The 21,003-nt window shown below is 44.8% G+C and overlaps 1 protein-coding gene across 2 annotated transcripts in view; it reads right to left on the bottom strand.

Annotated features, from left to right (window-relative positions):
- sos1 (son of sevenless homolog 1) overlaps nt 1-21,003 on the bottom strand; it is a 402,156-nt gene that overhangs the window by 130,644 nt on the left and 250,509 nt on the right. The window lies entirely within an intron of this gene.

Genomic DNA, 21,003 nt, shown 5'->3' with positions numbered 1-21,003 from the left:
GTGAAACAGTAAGTCCTCATAACTCCTCCATACATTATCCAATTTGTCCGATATATCTCACGCTTCATGACGGTTCTGTCCTGAACACATCTATGTGTCAGTATTGCGTCATACTTATAGCGCCACCTATTGGTGAAACAGGAAGTCCTCATAACTCCTCCATACATTATCCAATTTGTCCGATATATCTCACGCTTCATCACGGTTCTGTCCTGAACACATCTATGTGTCAGTATTGCATCATACTTATAGCGCCACCTATTGGTGAAACAGGAAGTCCTCATAACTCCTCCATACATTATCCAATTTGTCCGATATATCTCACGCTTCATGACGGTTCTGTCCTGAACACATCTATGTTTCAGTATTGCGTCATACTTATAGCGCCACCTATTGGTGAAACAGGAAGTCCTCATAACTCCTCCATACATTATCCGATTTGTCCGATATATCTCACGCTTCATGACGGTTCTGTCCTGAACACATCTATGTTTCAGTATTGCGTCATACTTATAGCGCCACCTATTGGTGAAACAGGAAGTCCTCATAACTCCTCCATACATTATCCAATTTGTCCGATATAGCTCACGCTTCATGACGGTTCTGTCCTGAACACATCTATGTGTCAGTATTGCGTCATACTTATAGCGCCACCTATTGGTGAAACAGGAAGTCCTCATAACTCCTGCATACATCATCCGATTTGCACCAAATTGCTGACGCTTCATGAAGGTGGCCTTCTGAACCCATCTATGTGTCGGTATTGAGTCACACTTACAGCGCCACCTACTGGTGAAACAGGAAGTCCTCATAACTCCTACATACGTTATCCGATTTACTCAACATTTCTCACGCTTCATCAAGGTACCGTCCTGAACACATCTATGCTTCGGTATTGAGTCACGCCTAGAGCGCCACCTACTGGTGACAGGAAGTTTCTCGCAGTACTGCACACCGAAATAGCACAGCCTTTAACGGCGCAGCACCCCGACACGCGTGGGGTGCGAGGGCCCGCTCACTGCTGCTCGCAGCACTAGTTATTAGGGCCCGAGCACTGGCGGTGCGAGGCCCTATTGTATTTCGAAGGATTATTATTATTCTTCTTCTTTTCCCCAAACAAATGCCTTTTTGGCGGCCTAAACATCGATGAAAACGGATGAAACTTTGCAGATATCTCAGTCCCGGTGAAAAATTTGATAATTCATGGGTGACGGAAATGGGCGTGGCAAAACGGCTCAAGAGCGCCCCCTGGAAAATTTAAAATGGCGAGCCCCACCTTTCAGTTTGATGTAGGCGAACGAAATTCGGTGGGCATATGTATTTCATCGTGCCACACTTAAATGTCTCTTGGAGCTATACCCAACATGCAACAGGAAGTCCGCCATTTTGCTCTAAATGTGCCATTTTGTCCTTGTTTTTACCATTTCCATGCCTCGTACTTCGACGAACTCCTCCTACAGATTTCATCCGATCAACTTCATATCGGGTCAGCTTCATCTTAAGACCTTTGTGATCAAAAGTTATCAAAAAAATTGAGTTTTCACCAAACACCCTTGCCGTGGCGCCCCGCCAAAGTTTGACATTTCGCCATAAAGCACGAAGTCCTCATAACTTCTCCATACATTATCCAATTTGTCCGATATATCTCACGCTTCATGACGGTTCTGTCCTGAACACATCTATGTGTCAGTATTGCGTCATACTTATAGCGCCACCTATTGGTGAAACAGGAAGTCCTCATAACTCCTCCATACATTATCCAATTCGTCCGATATACCTCACGCTTCATGAAGGTTCTGTCCTGAACACATCTATGTTTCAGTATTGCGTCATACTTATAGCGCCACCTATTGGTGAAACAGGAAGTCCTCATAACTCCTCCATACATTATCCAATTCGTCCGATATACCTCACGCTTCATGAAGGTTCTGTCCTGAACACATCTATGTGTCAGTATTGCGTCATACTTATAGCGCCACCTATTGGTAAAACAGGAAGTCCTCATAACTCCTCCATACATTATCCGATTTGTCCGATTTATCTCACGCTTCATGATGGTTCTGTCCTGAACACATCTATGTGTCAGTATTGCGTCATACTTATAGCGCCACCTATTGCTGAAACAGGAAGTCCTCATAACTCCTGCATACATCATCCGATTTGCACCAAATTGCTGACGCTTCATGAAGGTCACCTTCTGAACACATCTATGCGTCGGTATTGAGTTACACTTACAGCGCCACCTACTGGTGAAACAGGAAGTACTCATAACTCCTACATACATTATCCAATTTACTCCAAATTGCTCATGCTTGATGAAGGTCGCATCTTGAACACATCTGTAGGTCAGTATTGCGTCATACCTACAGCGCCACCTACTGCTTACAGGAAGTCCTCATAACTCCTACATACGTTATCCAATTTACTCAACATTTCTCACGCTTCATCAAGGTACGGTCCTGAACATATCTATGCTTCGGTATTGAGTCACGCCTAGAGCGCCACCTACTGGTGACAGGAAGTTTATCTCAGTACTGCACACCGAAATAGCACAGCCTTTAACGGCGCAGCACCCCGACTCGCGTGGGGTGCGAGGGCCCGCTCACTGCTGCTCGCAGCACTAGTTAGGGCCCGAGCACTGGCGGTGCGAGGCCCTATTGTATTTCGAAGGATTATTAGGGCCCGAGCACTGGCGGTGCGAGGCCCTATTGAAACTCGAAGGATTATTATTATTCTCCTTATTCTCCTTCTTCTCCTTCTTCTTCCGAAACAAATGCCTTTTTGGCGGCCTAAACATCAATGAAAACGGATGAAACTTTGCAGATACATCAGTCCCGGTGAAAATCGGATATATCATTGGTGACGGAAATGGGCGTGGCAAAACGGCTCAAGAGCGCCCCCTGGAAAGTTTAAAATGGCGAGCCCCACCTTTCAGTTTGATGTAGGCGAACGAAATTCGGTGGGCATATGTATTTCATCGAGCCACACTTAAATGTCTCTTGGAGCTATACCCAACATGCAACAGGAAGGCCGCCATTTTGCTTTTAATGTGCCATTTTGTCCTTGTTTTGACCATTTCCATGCCTCGTACTTCGACGAACTCCTCCTACAGATTTCATCCGATCAACTTCATATCGGGTCAGCTTCATCTTAAGCCCTTTGTGATCAAAAGTTATCAAGAAAATTGAGTTTTCACCAAACACCCTTGCCGTGGCGCCCCGCCAAAGTTTGACATTTCGCCATAAAACACGATGTCCTCATAACTTCTCCATACATTATCCGATTTGTCCGATATATCTCACGCTTCATGACGGTTCTGTCCTGAACACATCTATGTGTCAGTATTGCGTCATACTTATAGCGCCACCTATTGGTGAAACAGGAAGTCCTCATAACTCCTCCATACATTATCCAATTTGTCCGATATAGCTCACGCTTCATGACGGTTCTGTCCTGAACACATCTATGTGTCAGTATTGCGTCATACGTATAGCGCCACCTATTGGTGAAACAGGAAGTCCCCATAACTCCTCCATACATTATCGGATTTGTCCGATATATCTCACGCTTCATGACGGTTCTGTCCTGAACACATCTATGTGTCAGTATTGCGTCATACTTATAGCGCCACCTATTGGTGAAACAGGAAGTCCTCATAACTCCTCCATACATTATCCGATTTGTCCGATTTATCTCACGCTTCATGACGGTTCTGTCCTGAACACATCTATGTGTCAGTATTGCGTCATACTTATAGCGCCACCTATTGGTGAAACAGGAAGTCCTCATAACTCCTGCATACATCATCCGATTTGCACCAAATTGCTGACGCTTCATGAAGGTCACCTTCTGAACACATCTATGTGTCGGTATTGAGTTACACTTACAGCGCCACCTACTGGTGAAACAGGAAGTACTCATAACTCCTACATACATTATCCGATTTACTCCAAATTGCTCATGCTTGATGAAGGTCGCATCTTGAACACATCTGTAGGTCAGTATTGCGTCATACCTACAGCGCCACCTACTGCTTACAGGAAGTCCTCATAACTCCTACATACTTTGTCCGATTTACACAACATTTCTCACGCTTCATCAAGGTACTGTCCTGAACACATCTATGCGTCGGTATTGAGTCACGCTTAGAGCGCCACCTACTGGTGACAGGAAGTTTCTGTCAGTACTGGACACCGAAATAGCACACCCTTTAACGGCGCCACACCCCGACCCGCGTGGGGTGCGAGGGCCCGCTCACTGCTGCTCGCAGCACTAGTTATTCTCCTACCTTCTTCTTCTCCCCAAACAAATGCCTTTTTGGCGGCCTAAACATCGATGAAAACGGATGAAACTTTGCAGATACATCAGTCCCGGTGAAAAATTTGATAATTCATTGGTGACGGAAATGGGCGTGGCAAAACGGCTCAAGAGCGCCCCCTGGAAAGTTTAAAATGGCGAGCCCCACCTTTCAGTTTGATGTAGGCGAACGAAATTCGGTGGGCATATGTATTTCATCGAGCCACACTAAAATGTCTCTTGGAGCTATACCCAACATGCAACAAGAAGTACGCCATTTTGCTCTTAATGTGCCATTTTGTCCTTGTTTTGACCATTTCCATGCCTCGTACTTCGACGAACTCCTCCTACAGATTTCATCTGATCAACTTCATATCGGGTCAGCTTCATCTTAAGATCTTTGTGATCAAAAGTTATCAAAAAAATTGAGTTTTCACCACACACCCTTGCCGTGGCGCCCCGCCAAAGTTTGACATTTCGCCAAAAAACACGAAGTCCTCATAACTCCTCCATACATTATCCAATTTGTCCGATATATCTCACGCTACATGACGGTTCTGTCCTGAACACAACTATGTGTCAGTATTGCGTCATACTTATAGCGCCACCTATTGGTGAAACAGGAAGTCCTCATAACTCCTACATACATTATCCAATTCGTCCGATATATCTCACGCTTCATGACGGTTCTGTCCTGAACACATCTATGTGTCAGTATTGCGTCATACTTATAGCGCCACCTATTGGTGAAACAGGAAGTCCTCATAACTCCTGCATACATTATCCAATTTGTCCGATATATCTCACGCTTCATGACGGTTCTGTCCTGAACACATCTATGTGTCAGTATTGCGTCATACTTATAGCGCCACCTATTGGTGAAACAGGAAGTCCTCATAACTCCTCCATACATTATCCAATTTGTCCGATATATCTCACGCTTCATGACGGGTCTGTCCTGAACACATCTATGTTTCAGTATTGCGTCATACTTATAGCGCCACCTATTGGTGAAACAGGAAGTCCTCATAACTCCTCCATACATTATCCAATTTGTCCGATATATCTCACGCTTCATGACGGTTCTGTCCTGAACACATCTATGTGTCAGTATTGCGTCATACTTATAGCGCCACCTATTGGTGAAACAGGAAGTCCTCATAACTCCTCCATACATTATCCAATTTGTCCGATATATCTCACGCTTCATGACGGTTCTGTCCTGAACACATCTATGTTTCAGTATTGCATCATACTTATAGCGCCACCTATTGGTGAAACAGGAAGTCCTCATAACTCCTCCATACATTATCCAATTTGTCCGATATAGCTCACGCTTCATGACGGTTCTGTCCTGAACACATCTATGTGTCAGTATTGCGTCATACGTATAGCGCCACCTATTGGTGAAACAGGAAGTCCTCATAACTCCTGCATACATCATCCGATTTGCACCAAATTGCTGATGCTTCATGAAGGTGGCCTTCTGAACCCATCTATGTGTCGGTATTGAGTCACACTTACAGCGCCACCTACTGGTGAAACAGGAAGTCCTCATAACTCCTACATACGTTATCCGATTTACTCAACATTTCTCAAGCTTCATCAAGGTACCGTCCTGAACACATCTATGCTTCGGTATTGAGTCACGCCTAGAGCGCCACCTACTGGTGACAGGAAGTTTCTCTCAGTACTGCACACCGAAATAGCACAGCCTTTAACGGCGCAGCACCCCGACACGTGTGGGGTGCGAGGGCCCGCTCACTGCTGCTCGCAGCACTAGTTAGGGCCCGAGCACTGGCTGTGCGAGGCCCTATTGAAACTCGAAGGATTATTATTATTATTATTATTCTCCTTCTTCTTTACTCCAAACAAATGCCTTTTAGGCGGCCTGAACATCGATGAAAACGGATGAAACTTTGCAGATACGTCAGTCCCGGTGAAAAATTTGATAATTCATGGGTGACGGAAATGGGCGTGGCAAAACGGCTCAAGAGCGCCCCCTGGAAAGTTTCAAATGGCGAGCCCCACCTTTCAGTTTGATGTAGGCGAACGAAATTCGGAGGGCATATGTATTTTATCGAGCCACACTTAAATGTCTCTTGGAGCTATACCCAACATGCAACAGGAAGTCCGCCATTTTACTCTTAATGTGCCATTTTGTCCTTGTTTTGACCATTTCCATGCCTCGTACTTCGACGAACTCCTCCTACAGATTTCATCCGATCAACTTCATATCGGGTCAGCTTAATCTTAAGACCTTTGTGATCAAAAGTTATCAAGAAAATTGAGTTTTCACCAAACACCCTTGCCGTGGCGCCCCGCCAAAGTTTGACATTTCGCCATAAAACACGAAGTCCTCATAACTCCTCCATACATTATCCAATTTGTCCGATATATCTCACGGTTCATGACGGTTCTGTCCTGAACACACCTATGTGTCAGTATTGCGTCATACTTATAGCGCCACCTATTGGTGAAACAGGAAGTCCTCATAACTCCTCCATACATTATCCGATTTGTCCGATATATCTCACGCTTCATGAGGGTTCTGTCCTGAACACATCTATGTGTCAGTATTGCGTCATACTTATAGCGCCACCTATTGGTGAAACAGGAAGTCCCCATAACTCCTCCATACATTATCCGATTTGTCCGATATATCTCACGCTTCATGACGGTTCTGTCCTGAACACATCTATGTGTCAGTATTGCGTCATACTTATAGCGCCACCTATTGGTGAAACAGGAAGTCCCCATAACTCCTCCATACATTATCCGATTTGTCCGATATATCTCACGCTTCATGACGGTTCTGTCCTGAACACATCTATGTGTCAGTATTGCGTCATACTTATAGCGCCACCTATTGGTGAAACAGGAAGTCCTCATAACTCCTACATACATTATCCAATTCGTCCGATATATCTCACGCTTCATGACGGTTCTTTCCTGAACACATCTATGTGTCAGTATTGCGTCATACTTATAGCGCCACCTATTGGTGAAACAGGAAGTCCTCATAACTCCTACATACATTATCCAATTCGTCCGATATATCTCACGCTTCATGACGGTTCTGTTCTGAACACATCTATGTGTCAGTATTGCATCATACTTATAGCGCCACCTATTGGTGAAACAGGAAGTCCCAATAACTCCTCCATACATTATCGGATTTGTCCGATATATCTCACGCTTCATGACGGTTCGGTCCTGAACAGATCTATGTGTCCGTATTGTGTCATACTTATAGCGCCACCTTTTGGTGAAACAGGGAGTCCTCATAACTCCTGCATACATCATCCGATTTGCACCAAATTGCTGACGCTTCGTGAAGGTCACCTTCTGAACACATCTATGCGTCGGTATATGAGTCACACTTACAGCGCCACCTACTGGTGAAACAGGAAGTACTCATAACTCCTACATATGTTATCCGATTTACTCCAAATTGCTCATGCTTGATAAAGGTCGCATCTTGAACACTTCTGTAAGTCAGTATTGCGTCATACCTACAGCGCCACCTACTGGTAAAACAGGAAGTTCTCATAACTTCTACATACGTTATCCAATTTACTCAACATGTCTCACGCTTTATCAAGGTACCGTCCTGAACACATCTATGCTTCGGTATTGAGTCACGCCTAGAGCGCCACCTACTGGTGACAGGAAGTTTCTCTCAGTACTGCACACCGAAATAGCACACCCTTTAACGGCGCCACACCCCGACATGCGTGGGGTGCGAGGGCCCGCTCACTGCTGCTCGCAGCCCTAGTTATTATTCTTCTTCCAAAACAAATGCCTTTTTGGCGGCCTAAACATCGATGAAAACGGATGAAACTTTGCAGATACGTCAGTCCCGGTGAAAAATTTGATAATTCATGGGTGACGGAAATGGGCGTGGCAAAACGGCTCAAGAGCGCCCCCTGGAAAGTTTAAAATGGCGAGCCCCACCTTTCAGTTTGATGTAGGCGAACGAAATTCGGTGGGCATATGTATTTCATCGAGCCACACTAAAATGGCTCTTGGAGCTATACCCAACATGCAACAGGAAGTCCGCCATTTTGCTTTTAATGTGCCATTTTCCCTTGTTTTTACCATTTCCATGCCTCGTACTTCAACGAACTCCTCTTACAGATTTCATCCGATCAACTTCATATCGGGTCAGCTTCATCTTAAGGCCTTTGTGATCAAAAGTTATCAAAAAAATTGAGTTTTCACCAAACACCCTTGCCGTGGCGCCCCGCCAAAGTTTGACATTTCGCCATAAAACACGATGTCCTCATAACTCCTCCATACATTATCCGATTTGTCCGATATATCTCACGCTTCATGACGGTTCTGTCCTGAACACATCTATGTGTCAGTATTGCATCATACTTATAGCGCCACCTATTGGTGAAACAGGAAGTCCTCATAACTCCTCCATACATTATCTAATTTGTCCGATATATCTCACGCTTCATGACGGTTCTGTCCTGAACACATCTATGTTTCAGTATTGCGTCATACTTATAGCGCCACCTATTGGTGAAACAGGAAGTCCTCATAACTCCTCCATACATTATCCAATTCGTCCGATATATCTCACACTTCATGAAGGTTCTGTCCTGAACACATCTATGTGTCAGTATTGCGTCATACTTATAGCGCCACCTATTGGTGAAAAAAGGAAGTCCTCATAACTCCTACATACATTATCCAATTCGTCCGATATATCTCACGCTTCATGAAGGTTCTGTCCTGAACACATCTATGTGTCAGTATTGCGTCATACTTATAGCGCCACCTTTTGGTGAAACAGGAAATCCTCATAACTCCTCCATACATTATCCAATTCGTCCGATATATCTCACGCTTCATGAAGGTTCTGTCCTGAACACATCTATGTGTCAGTATTGCGTCATACTTATAGCGCCACCTATTGGTGAAACAGGAAGTCCTCATAACTCCTCCATACATTATCCAATTCGTCCGATATATCTCACGCTTCATGACGGTTCTGTCCTGAACACATCTATGTGTCAGTATTGCGTCATACTTATAGCGCCACCTATTGGTGAAACAGGAAGTCCTCATAACTCCTCCATACATTATCCAATTTGTCCGATATATCTCACGCTTCATGACGGTTCTGTCCTGAACACATCTATGTGTCAGTATTGCGTCATACTTATAGCGCCACCTATTGGTGAAACAGGAAGTCCTCATAACTCCTCCATACATTATCCAATTTGTCCGATATATCTCACGCTTCATGACGGTTCTGTCCTGAACACATCTATGTGTCAGTATTGCGTCATACTTATAGCGCCACCTATTGGTGAAACAGGAAGTCCTCATAACTCCTCCATACATTATCCGATTTGCACCAAATTGCTGACGATTCATGAAGGTCGCATTCTGAACACATCTATGCGTCCGGATTGAGTCACTCTTACAGCGCCACCTACTGGTGAAACAGGAAGTACTCATAACTCCTACATACGTTATCCGATTTACTCCAAATTGCTCACGCTTGATGAAGGTCCCATCCTGAACACATCTCTGCGTGAGCATTGGGTCATACAAATAGCGCCACCTACTGCTTACAGGAAGTCATCATAACTCCTACATACATTGTCCGATTTACACAACATTTCTCACGCTTCATCAAGGTACTGTCCTGAACACATCTATGCGTTTGTATTGAGTCACGCTTAGAGCGCCACCTACTGGTGACAGGAAGTTTCTCTCAGTACTGGACACCGAAATAGCACACACTTTAACGACGCCACACCCCGACCCGCATGGGGTGCGAGGGCCCGCTCACTGCTGCTCGCAGCCCTAGTTCTTCTTGTTCTTCTCCCCAAACAAATGCCTTGCGTCATATTATTGCGCCTTATTGCGTCATACTTATAGCGCCACCTATTGGTGAAACATGAAGTCCTCATAACTCCTACATACATTATCCAATTTGTCCGATATATCTCACGCTTCATGACGGTTCTGTCCTGAACACATCTTTGTGTCAGTATTGCATGAAGGTCACCTTATGAACACATCTATGCGTCGGTACTGAGTCACACTTACAGTGCCACCTACTGGTGAAACAGGAAGTACTCATAACTCCTACATACGTTATTCTATTTGCTCCAAATTGCTCAGGGTTGATAAAGGTACCGTCCTGAACACATCTATGCATCGGTATTGAGTCACGCTAAGAGCACGCTAAGAGCGCCACCTACTGGTGACAGGAAGTTTGTCTCAGTAATGGACACCGAAATAGCACAGCCTTTAACGGCGCCACACCCCGACAGGCGTGGGGTGCGAGGGCCCGCTCAATGCTGCTCGCAGCCCTAGTTATTTTTACTTTTTCCGTACGTTTTTTGGCTCTCTGTGGCTCCTTCATACTTTGAGCTACAGAAACCATTCAACTATCAAAATGTTCAGCTTGTTAAGGACACGATGGGACCTCTTTCAGATTTTTAATACCTTATATACTTTTTAAAATATTCAGATTTTTCAACTTTTTTTTTTTATGGAAGTCAATGGGGGAGTTTTGAAAACTTCTTCAGCCTTCAACTCCTTCATACTTTGAGCTACAGAAACCATTCAACTATCAAAATGTTCAGCTTGTTAAGGTCTTTATGGGATATCTTTCAGATTTTTAATAACTTTCATACTTTTTAAAATATTCAGCTTTTTTCAAAAAATAATTACAATGGAAGTCTATGGGCAGACCTTGAAACCCCTCGTCAGCTTTGAAACCTATCTCCTCCTTAATTTTTTGTGCTAGATCCTCCTTCAAAGTTTAAAATGTTCAGGACCTTTAGCTGAGTAAACGATCCATTCAGATTTTTGAAATTCCTTATAGTTTTTATGTAATTTAAGTTTGTTTTGGACCCTTTTTAACATTGAAGTGGATGTGTGGAATGTTCAGTTTCTAGAGTGTAGCAGCTCGTATTTTGAAAACATCTACACATTTTGTAAACTGCTGTCACTCCTACATATTTAACAGCTCATACACATGTGACAGCGGCTGGTGATTTGGTCCGCAACTCGGCAAACCCCGAAATGCGCTAGGGGGCAAAATAAAAATAAAAACTTTTTTTTTTTTTCTATTACCGAAGTTGTGAAGAACCCACTCACTATAACAGACAACAGTTTTAGGTTCACGAAATACGTATAATTAGTCTTCAAATTAAGCTCGTTTTTAGCTGATTTCGAGTCGGGTTTGGGGGCGGGCAGATCGATTAGCATGATTTGGTTTCATTGGCTATTGCTTTCGGGTTCTCCGACCCCCACCCTTCCCCAACACGCCGGCTTTGTTTACATTCAGTCTCAAGTTTAACCATGGATGCTACAGCTTTTGCTAAAGAGAAGACGGGGATGGCATCCAGGACATGGAAAGAGTTTTAAGAGCAGCTAAAACTCCAGCAGAGCAGGACTCGTTCGTACACAGAGTTTTATTCTTGATGACCTGTGATACAGAGATGACTGTATCAACAAAGCAAGTTGCTACCAAGCGAAAGTTTGAACGACGTACCAGATTCACACCACTGTTGTCTGCCGCCAAGCATTCTGCTTTGCTTTGGGGTAAGCTATCTTTGTACTATCTGTGCTGTTTACATTACATTAACGTTACTCGTTTAGCAGTAGCTCTTTCTAAGTGACTTAGTCTAGCTAGCATAACAAAGGCACTAGCACTAACTAACAAAGGCTATCTAGCTAACGTTAGCTAAAATGCTAGTTAGCTGAGCTGTCCCTTCGTTCCTAAACTAGCCAGCTACCTAGCACAGGGACATGGCTATAGCTAGTGAGCTATCCCTTTGTTCCTTAACTAGCCAGCAAGGCAGTTAATATCTAGCCAGCTGCCTAGCACAGGGACATGGCTAGCTAGTGAGCTAGCCCTTTGTTCCTAAACTAGCTAGCGAGGCAGCTAATATCCAGCCAGCTGCCTAGCACAGGGACATGGCTAGCTAGTGAGCTAGCCCTTTGTTCCTAAACTAGCCAGCTAGGCAGCTAATATCTAGCTAGGTAGTTATATGTGACAGCGGCTGGTGATTTGGTCCGCAACTCGGCAAACCCCGAAATGCGCTAGGGGGCAAAATAAATTAAAAAAACGTTTTTTTTCGTTTTTCTTTTTTTTTTATATTACCAAAGTTGAAGTTGTGAAGAACCCACTTACTATAACAGACAACAGTTTTAGGTTCACGAAATACGTATAATTAGTCAGCAAACTAAGCTTGTTTTTAGCTGATTTCGAGTCGGGTTTGGGGGCGGGCAGATCGATTAGCATGATTTGGTTTCATTGGCTATTGCTTCCGGGTTCTCCGCCCCCAACCCTTCCCAAACAACACGCCGGCTTTGTTTACATTCAGTCCCAAGTTTAACCATGGATGCTACAGCTTTTGCTAAAGAGAAGACGGGGATGGCATCCAGGGCATGGAAAGAGTTTTAAGAGCAGCTAAAACTCCAGCAGAGCAGGACTCGTTCGTATACGGAGTTTTATTCTTGATGACCTGTGATACAGAGATGACTGTATCAACTTGTTGCTATCAAGTTGCTACCAAGCGAAACGTCGAACGACGTACCAGATTCACACCACCGCCAAGCATTCTGCTTTGCTGCTTGCAGCTATATTTGGGGGCCAAGCAGTGAAGCTGCGAAGGCACCCATTGTTCTTGTACCTTTTCTTATTATTTATTATTATTTATTTATTATTATTTATTCTTCTGCCATGGGAGTCTATGGCAGCCCATAGAACCGTATGGTAAAAAGTTGTGAAAATTGGCACACTCATTCATGACAGTCCCCTGAGTCTTTACACCAAGACCCATGTCCACAGCTCAAACCCTCTAGCGCCACCAATGTGTCAAAGTTGGAGGTGCGTTTGCACACGCAACTTTTGATCTGTAAGCCCGATTTTCAAAAACAAGGTACCGTTGGATTCCTTGGCTCAAGCCGAGTTCAACGGACCCTATGACATCATTTTCCGCCATATTGGATTTCCCGCCATTTTGGATTTTGTGAAAAACACTTCAAATGTATCTCCTCCTAGGAATTTCAACCAATCTGCACGAAACTCGGTAGGCACATTCTCTAGACCAATGTCCACATAGGATGTTCAGGGATTTTCAATTTTCGAAAGGGTTCGCCGCTACAGCCAATCAAATTTGGTGTCCAAGCCGCCAAACAGGATATGGGGTCATATCTCAGCAAATTGGTAATGTATCAAAGCCACATTTGGCACACTCATCGGGGACAGTCCCATGACCTCTGGCAGCAAGTGTCATCGCGACAGCTCAAACCCTCTAGCGCCACCACCATGTCAAAGTTGGAAGTGCGTTTATGCACACAACTTTTGTCCTGTGTAACCGATTTTGAAAAGTAAGGTACCGTTGGAATCCCTGGCTCATGCCGAGTTCATCGCACCCTATGATGTCATTTTCCACTAATTGGATTTCCCGCCCTTTTGTATTTTGTGTAAAACACTTAAAATGTATCTCCTCCTAGAAATTTTCACCAATCTACATGAAACTGGCTCTACACATTCTCTAGACCAATGTCCACAAAATGATTACAGGGATTTTCGATTGTCAAAGGCGTTCGCTCGCTGCAGCCAATCAAATTTGGCGTCCAAGCCGCCAAACAGGAAGTGTGGTCATATCTCAGTAACGTTTTGATGTATCATAACTACATTAGGCTCACTCATCGGGGACAGTCCCATGACCCCTGTCACCAAGTCTATGTCGACAACTCAAACTCTCTAGCGCCACCAACCTGTCAAAGCTGTAAATGCATTTATTCTGAACCTTATGCTCGATTTTCAAAACTGCAAAACTTTGTCGTTTAGCAGTAGCTCCTTTCTAAACAAGTGACTAAGTCTAGCTAGCATAACAAAGGCACTAGCACTAACTAACAAAGGCTAGCTAGCTAACGTTAGCTAACATGCTAGTTAGCTGAGCTGTCCCTTCGTTCCTAAACTAGCCAGCTACCTAGCACAGGGACATGGCTATAGCTAGTGAGCTATCCCTTTGTTCCTAAACTAGCCAGCAAGGCAGTTAATATCTAGCCAGCTGCCTAGCACAGGGACATGGCTAGCTAGTGAGCTAGCCCTTTGTTCCTAAACTAGCTAGCGAGGCAGCTAATATCGAGTTAGGTAGCTATATTATAGAGAGAAACAGAATGAGAGAGCATGAGAGGTATGGTAGTCTGACACCTTTTTCTTTGTTTTGGTTACAGGATGAGCAAAAACAAGCTCCAGCTTGTAAGGAGCTTGCAGCTCTCCCTTCATACCAGCCAGCAAGAAGATCACTATGCACTACAGCTTTGATTTTGCACAACAGGTGAGAATACGTTCATCCTATCATGCATTAGCTAGTCTATTTAATCAACACATTCTGTTACTATTTTATCTATATGGAGTGCCAGTACTGTGGGCAATAGTTTAATGTACTTTCTTCCTTCTATTCTATTGCAGTTTTGATGCTGAGAGACCTGGCATGGTTGTGGCCAGAGAACACCGTGATGCACCGGCAGTCGAGTTTCAGCTGCTGCGCAAGCCTGATGTCCTGCCCCCCAGAGAAGGTCTTCTTGTGCAAGCCCCACCCGGACTGGACATGGCCAGACAGACGTATCTCTTTGACAAGATCAGAGAGTTCTGTTCTGATGAGGGACGAGACGTCACATGTCCCCCGCCAAACTCCACAGCAGCTCAGAACAAGGCTGTCCGCTTGTAGATTCACTGCAGATCATCAGGACGGACAGCACTGCAGAAGAAAGGCCACAGCCTTTTCCTGTTTGTATACTGAAGCGTTGCTTGTTCTCTTGCACAGACTTGCCCACACTTGCACAGACTGCATTGTTAGAATATTGAATACTGAGATGGGTACTGTTGTTATTACCTTGAGTATTGAGCTGGGGACTGTTATTACTTTGTTGTACACTTGATCACAATGAACACTATGCACCTTGTCTATAAAACAGACAACTGACTGTACACTTTAACACTTAGACTGTTGCCTTTTTTTTACACTTAACTACTTATGCTTGTACTTTATATCATGTATGTGACAATAAAGAACGTTAAATTTGAACTTCATCTTATATTGTTCTTAACTGCATTCAGAACACAAGATTAATACTGACTCAAAGAGTGTGGTGTCATCAGTGAGAGAGCACCTCACTTGGCAGCCACTCTCAGGTAATACCCCAAGTTGACAGCCACTCTGACAGATAATGACAGATCGTCCAGTGGGGGAGTGGCTGGGGGTGCGGTTACCAGGCTATTGTTCACGCCCATTACCTGGCAGTCAGAGGTGTGAAAATGTTGGAGAACTTTGGAGGAGGATTTCTCAGCTAAGTTGATTTGGCAGTACTAGCATTCAAATAAGCATATCTTCTTCAACTATGTTCAGTTTTCAATGTATGAGACCTCATTTGAAAGCTTACAATCTGCACTTTCATAATCTGTAAAAAAATGAAAAATGACCTTTGCCTAGTTGAGGACCAAATTACCAGCGGCGGTCACATATTATAGAGAGAAACTGAATGAGAGAGCATGAGAGGTATGGTAGTCTGACACCTTAGTTTTTTGTTTTGGTTACAGGATGAGCAAAAAGTGAGGATTTGCAGCTCTCCCTTGGTCCCTCCATACCAGCCAGCAAGAAGATCACTATGCACTACAGCTTTGATTTTGCACAACAGGTGAGAATACGTTCATCCTATCATGCATTAGCTAGTCTATTTAATCAACACATTCTGGTACTATTTTATCTATATGGAGTGCCAGTACTGTGGGCAATAGTTTAATGTACTTTCTTCCTTCTATTCTATTGCAGTTTTGATGCTGAGAGACCTGGCATGGTTGTGGCCAGAGAACACCGTGATGCACCGGCAGTCGAGTTTCAGCTGCTGCGCAAGCCTGATGTCCTGCCCCCCAGAGAAGGTGGTCTTGTGCAAGCCCCACCCGGACTGGACATGGCCAGACAGACGTATCTCTTTGACAAGATCAGAGAGTTCTGTTCTGATGAGGGACGAGACGTCACATGTCCCCCCGCCAAACTCCACAGCAGCTCAGAACAAGACTGTCCGCTTGTAGATTCACTGCAGATCATCAGGACGGACAGCACTGCAGGAGAAAGGCCACAGCCTTTTCCTGTTTGTATACTGAAGCGTTGCTTGTTCTCTTGCACAGACTTGCCCACACTTGCACAGACTGCATTGTCAGACTATTGAATACTGAGCCGAGTACTGTTGTTATTACCTTGAGTATTGAGCTGGGGACTGTTATTACTTTGTTGTACACTTGATCACAATGAACACTATGCACCTTGTCTATAAAACAGACAACTGACTGTACACTTTAACACTTAGACTGTTGCCTTTTTTTTACACTTAACTACTTATGCTTGTACTTTATATCATGTATGTGACAATAAAGAACGTTAAATTTGAACTTCATCTTATATTGTTCTTAACTGCATTCAGAACACAAGATTAATACTGACTCAAAGAGTGTGGTGTCATCAGTGAGAGAGCACCTCACTTGGCAGCCACTCTCAGGTAATACCCCAAGTTGACAGCCACTCTGACAGATAATGACAGATCGTCCAGTGGGGGAGTGGCTGGGGGTGCGGTTACCAGGCTATTGTTCACGCCCATTACCTGGCAGTCAGAGGTGTGAAAATGTTGGAGAACTTTGGAGGAGGATTTCTCAGCTAAGTTGATTTGGCAGTACTAGCATTCAAATAAGCATATCTTCTTCAACTATGTTCAGTTTTCAATGTATGAGACCTCATTTGAAAGCTTACAATCTGCACTTTCATAATCTGTAAAAAAATGAAAAATGACCTTTGCCTAGTTGAGGACCAAATTACCAGCGGCGGTCACATATTATAGAGAGAAACTGAATGAGAGAGCATGAGAGGTATGGTAGTCTGACACCTTAGTTTTTTGTTTTGGTTACAGGATGAGCAAAAAGTGAGGATTTGCAGCTCTCCCTTGGTCCCTCCATACCAGCCAGCAAGAAGATCACTATGCACTACAGCTTTGATTTTGCACAACAGGTGAGAATACGTTCATCCTATCATGCATTAGCTAGTCTATTTAATCAACACATTCTGGTACTATTTTATCTATATGGAGTGCCAGTACTGTGGGCAATAGTTTAATGTACTTTCTTCCTTCTATTCTATTGCAGTTTTGATGCTGAGAGACCTGGCATGGTTGTGGCCAGAGAACACCGTGATGCACCGGCAGTCGAGTTTCAGCTGCTGCGCAAGCCTGATGTCCTGCCCCCCAGAGAAGGTGGTCTTGTGCAAGCCCCACCCGGACTGGACATGGCCAGACAGACGTATCTCTTTGACAAGATCAGAGAGTTCTGTTCTGATGAGGGACGAGACGTCACATGTCCCCCCGCCAAACTCCACAGCAGCTCAGAACAAGACTGTCCGCTTGTAGATTCACTGCAGATCATCAGGACGGACAGCACTGCAGGAGAAAGGCCACAGCCTTTTCCTGTTTGTATACTGAAGCGTTGCTTGTTCTCTTGCACAGACTTGCCCACACTTGCACAGACTGCATTGTCAGACTATTGAATACTGAGCCGAGTACTGTTGTTATTACCTTGAGTATTGAGCTGGGGACTGTTATTACTTTGTTGTACACTTGATCACAATGAACACTATGCACCTTGTCTATAAAACAGACAACTGACTGTACACTTTAACACTTAGACTGTTGCCTTTTTTTGTACATTTTACTACTTATGCTTTATATCATGTATGTGACAATAAAGAACGTTAAATTTGAACTTCATTTTATATTGTGTTGTGAATGCAGTTAAGAACAAGATTAATACTGTGTCCAGGAATTTACATCCAAACACCTTAAACCTCCCCCCAAGTCCCCTGCAAACCCTAGTTTCAGTCTCCCCTTTGTAAATGTAAAACACCTCAACCCTCCCCCTTTGTAATTATAAACACCTCAACTCTCCCCCTTTTGTAATTCATCACCTCCCCCTAAGTATTCACATAGCTGTGCTAACATACAAAATGGCTTCCAGAAGGCCATCTGTCTGCTCCAGAATAACCATCCTTTTGTTCCTTTGTCCCTCTTAGAAACTACCGCCTTTTTCTCATGTCACATGTCTTTACTCTTAGCCACGCCTGCCATTCATTTTCTCATGTCACATGTCTGTACTCTTGACCACGCCTGCCATTTCATGACGTGCAATGAGTTAGCCAATCACATCCTCAAAGCGCCGTACCTGTGTTTTGCTTGAATATAAGACTGGGCATGACAAGCTTTGAATTCACTTCTCTGACAAACCACCTTTGTTTGCGTTGTTCAGGAAGTCCTTGCGCTCGTAATGTTTTCCACAATAAACCAGACTCAACCTTTTGAACGTATCTTGGTAAATCTTTTGACTAGACAAGTCTAAAATACTATCACAACTGACTCAAAGAGTGTGGGGTCATCAGTGAGAGAGCACCCCACTTGGCAGCCACTCTCAGGTAATACCCCAAGTTGACAGCCACTCTGACAGATAATGACAGATCGTCCAGTGGGGGAGTGGCTGGGGGTGCGGTTACCAGGCTATTGTTCACGCCCATTACCTGGCAGTCAGAGGTGTGAAAATGTTGGAGAACTTTGGAGGAGGATTTCTCAGCTAAGTTGATTTGGCAGTATTAGCATTCAAATAAGCATATCTTCTTCAACTATGTTCAGATTTCAATGTATGAGACCTCATTTGAAAGCTTACAATCTGCACTTTCATAATCTGTAAAAAACTGAAAAATGACCTTTGCCTAGTTGAGGACCAAATTACCAGCGGCGGTCACATATTCTACATTAAAACGTTCACACAACTGTGCTGATTCGTACAATGTAAGTATCTAAGCCGTGTGACTTATAGTTTTCTCTTTATGACAATTTTGCATTTTTACCCTGTTTCTAACTCGTTGCCATGCCTACAGTTTTTAAGCTACACGGACATATCATAGCCTAAAATGTTCAGCATTTTCTCAGGATTCCTACGGTGTCAATATCTAGGCTGTGACCTTTATACTTTTTGAGAGAGAGCTGTCTGAAGCCGGCATGCCTTTCCATTGAAGTGAATGAGAGGATGCTCACAGTGTCAGTTGAGATTTGAATTTGGGGACACGCGCAGGCTCTCTGTACAGGCACCCTTTTATGACTACTGTGGTAGAATTCATGTTCCTTCTTTCCATCCTTCCTTCCTTCCTTCCTTCCTTCCTCCCTTCCTTCCTAGCTTCCTTCCTACCTTCCTTATAATAAATATTCAGAATGACACTTTTTCAGGCTGTAAACTCATATTTATACATTTTCTCCACTTTCAGCTATTGAACTCAATAAAACTATGAGTTATGATGAGTGGTCTAATCTATTTTTGAGTGTAGTACTAGCAGTACTTATAACAAACACCTTCTGCTTCTCACTGCTACTGCTTCTCACCTCAACTTCGATACAATACCTCCACAGTTACTGCTCGGCCCCGGAGTGGGCTATAGACACACGGTCTCCAATGAGGCGTGCATGGGGATGGCCTGGCAATCACTGACCTTCCCCCAACAACCTCTGACCTGAGGGGGCGGAGTCTCGCCACCACGCCACTATCCACACCACTGTCCCCACATCTCAGACCCTGAGTTGGCTAAAGAAGCAGTTTTCACGGTTGGGTGCATGTGGGTGGCCCGGGGAGCAGTAGACTGTCCTCGACCGGCTCTGACCCGATGGGGAGGAGTCTCGTCACCACGCCACTATCCACGCCACTGTCCCCACAACTAAGACCCTGAGTGATCTACGGACACACGGTCTTCATTGGTGGGTGCATGGAATTTGCCCGGATGTCAGTGCACTGTCGCCGATCTGCTCTGACCGGAGGGGGCGGAGTCTCGCCATCACGCCACTAACACGCCACGGACCTCACAACACAGCTTCTGAGGTGGCTTAAGCCACACGGTCTTCACTGGTGAAGGCAGGTGGGTAGCCCGGCACGGCCTACACTGTCAAAGACCGGCTATGAACCAAGGGGGCGGAGTCTCGCCACCACGCCACTATTCACGCCACTGTCCCCACTTCTCAGCCCCTGAGTGAGCTATAGACACATGGTCTTCACTGTTGGGTGCATGGAGATTGCCCGGATGTCAGTGCACTGCCCCCGACCTGCTCTGACTGGAGGGGGTGGAGTCTCGCCATCACGCCACTATCCACGCCACGGACCTCACAACACAACCTCTGAGGCGGCTAGAGACACACGGTCTTCACTGTTGAAGGCAGGTGGGTAGCCCGGCACGGCCTACACTGTCCAAGACCGGCTATGACCCGAGGGGGCGGAGTCTCGCCACCACACCACAGACCCCACATCTAAGCCCCTGAGTGAGCTACAGACACACGGTCTTCACTGTTGGGGGCATGAAGATTGCCCGGATGTCAGTGCACTGCCCCCAACCTGCTCTGACCGGAGGGGGCGGAGTCTCGCCATCACGCCACTAACACGCCACGGACCTCACAACACAGCTTCTGAGGTGGCTAAAGCCACACGGTCTTCACTGGTGAAGGCAGGTGGGTAGCCCGGCACGGCCTACACTGTCAAAGACCGGCTATGAACCAAGGGGGCGGAGTCTCGCCACCACGCCACTATTCACGCCACTGTCCCCACTTCTCAGCCCCTGAGTGAGCTATAGACACATGGTC

Source organism: Borostomias antarcticus (assembly GCF_949987555.1).
Source record: "Borostomias antarcticus genome assembly, chromosome: 7".
Classification (NCBI taxonomy): domain Eukaryota; kingdom Metazoa; phylum Chordata; class Actinopteri; order Stomiiformes; family Stomiidae; genus Borostomias; species Borostomias antarcticus.
Note: the sequence above shows the minus strand (reverse complement) of the source record. Positions and strands in the feature narration are given on the sequence as shown.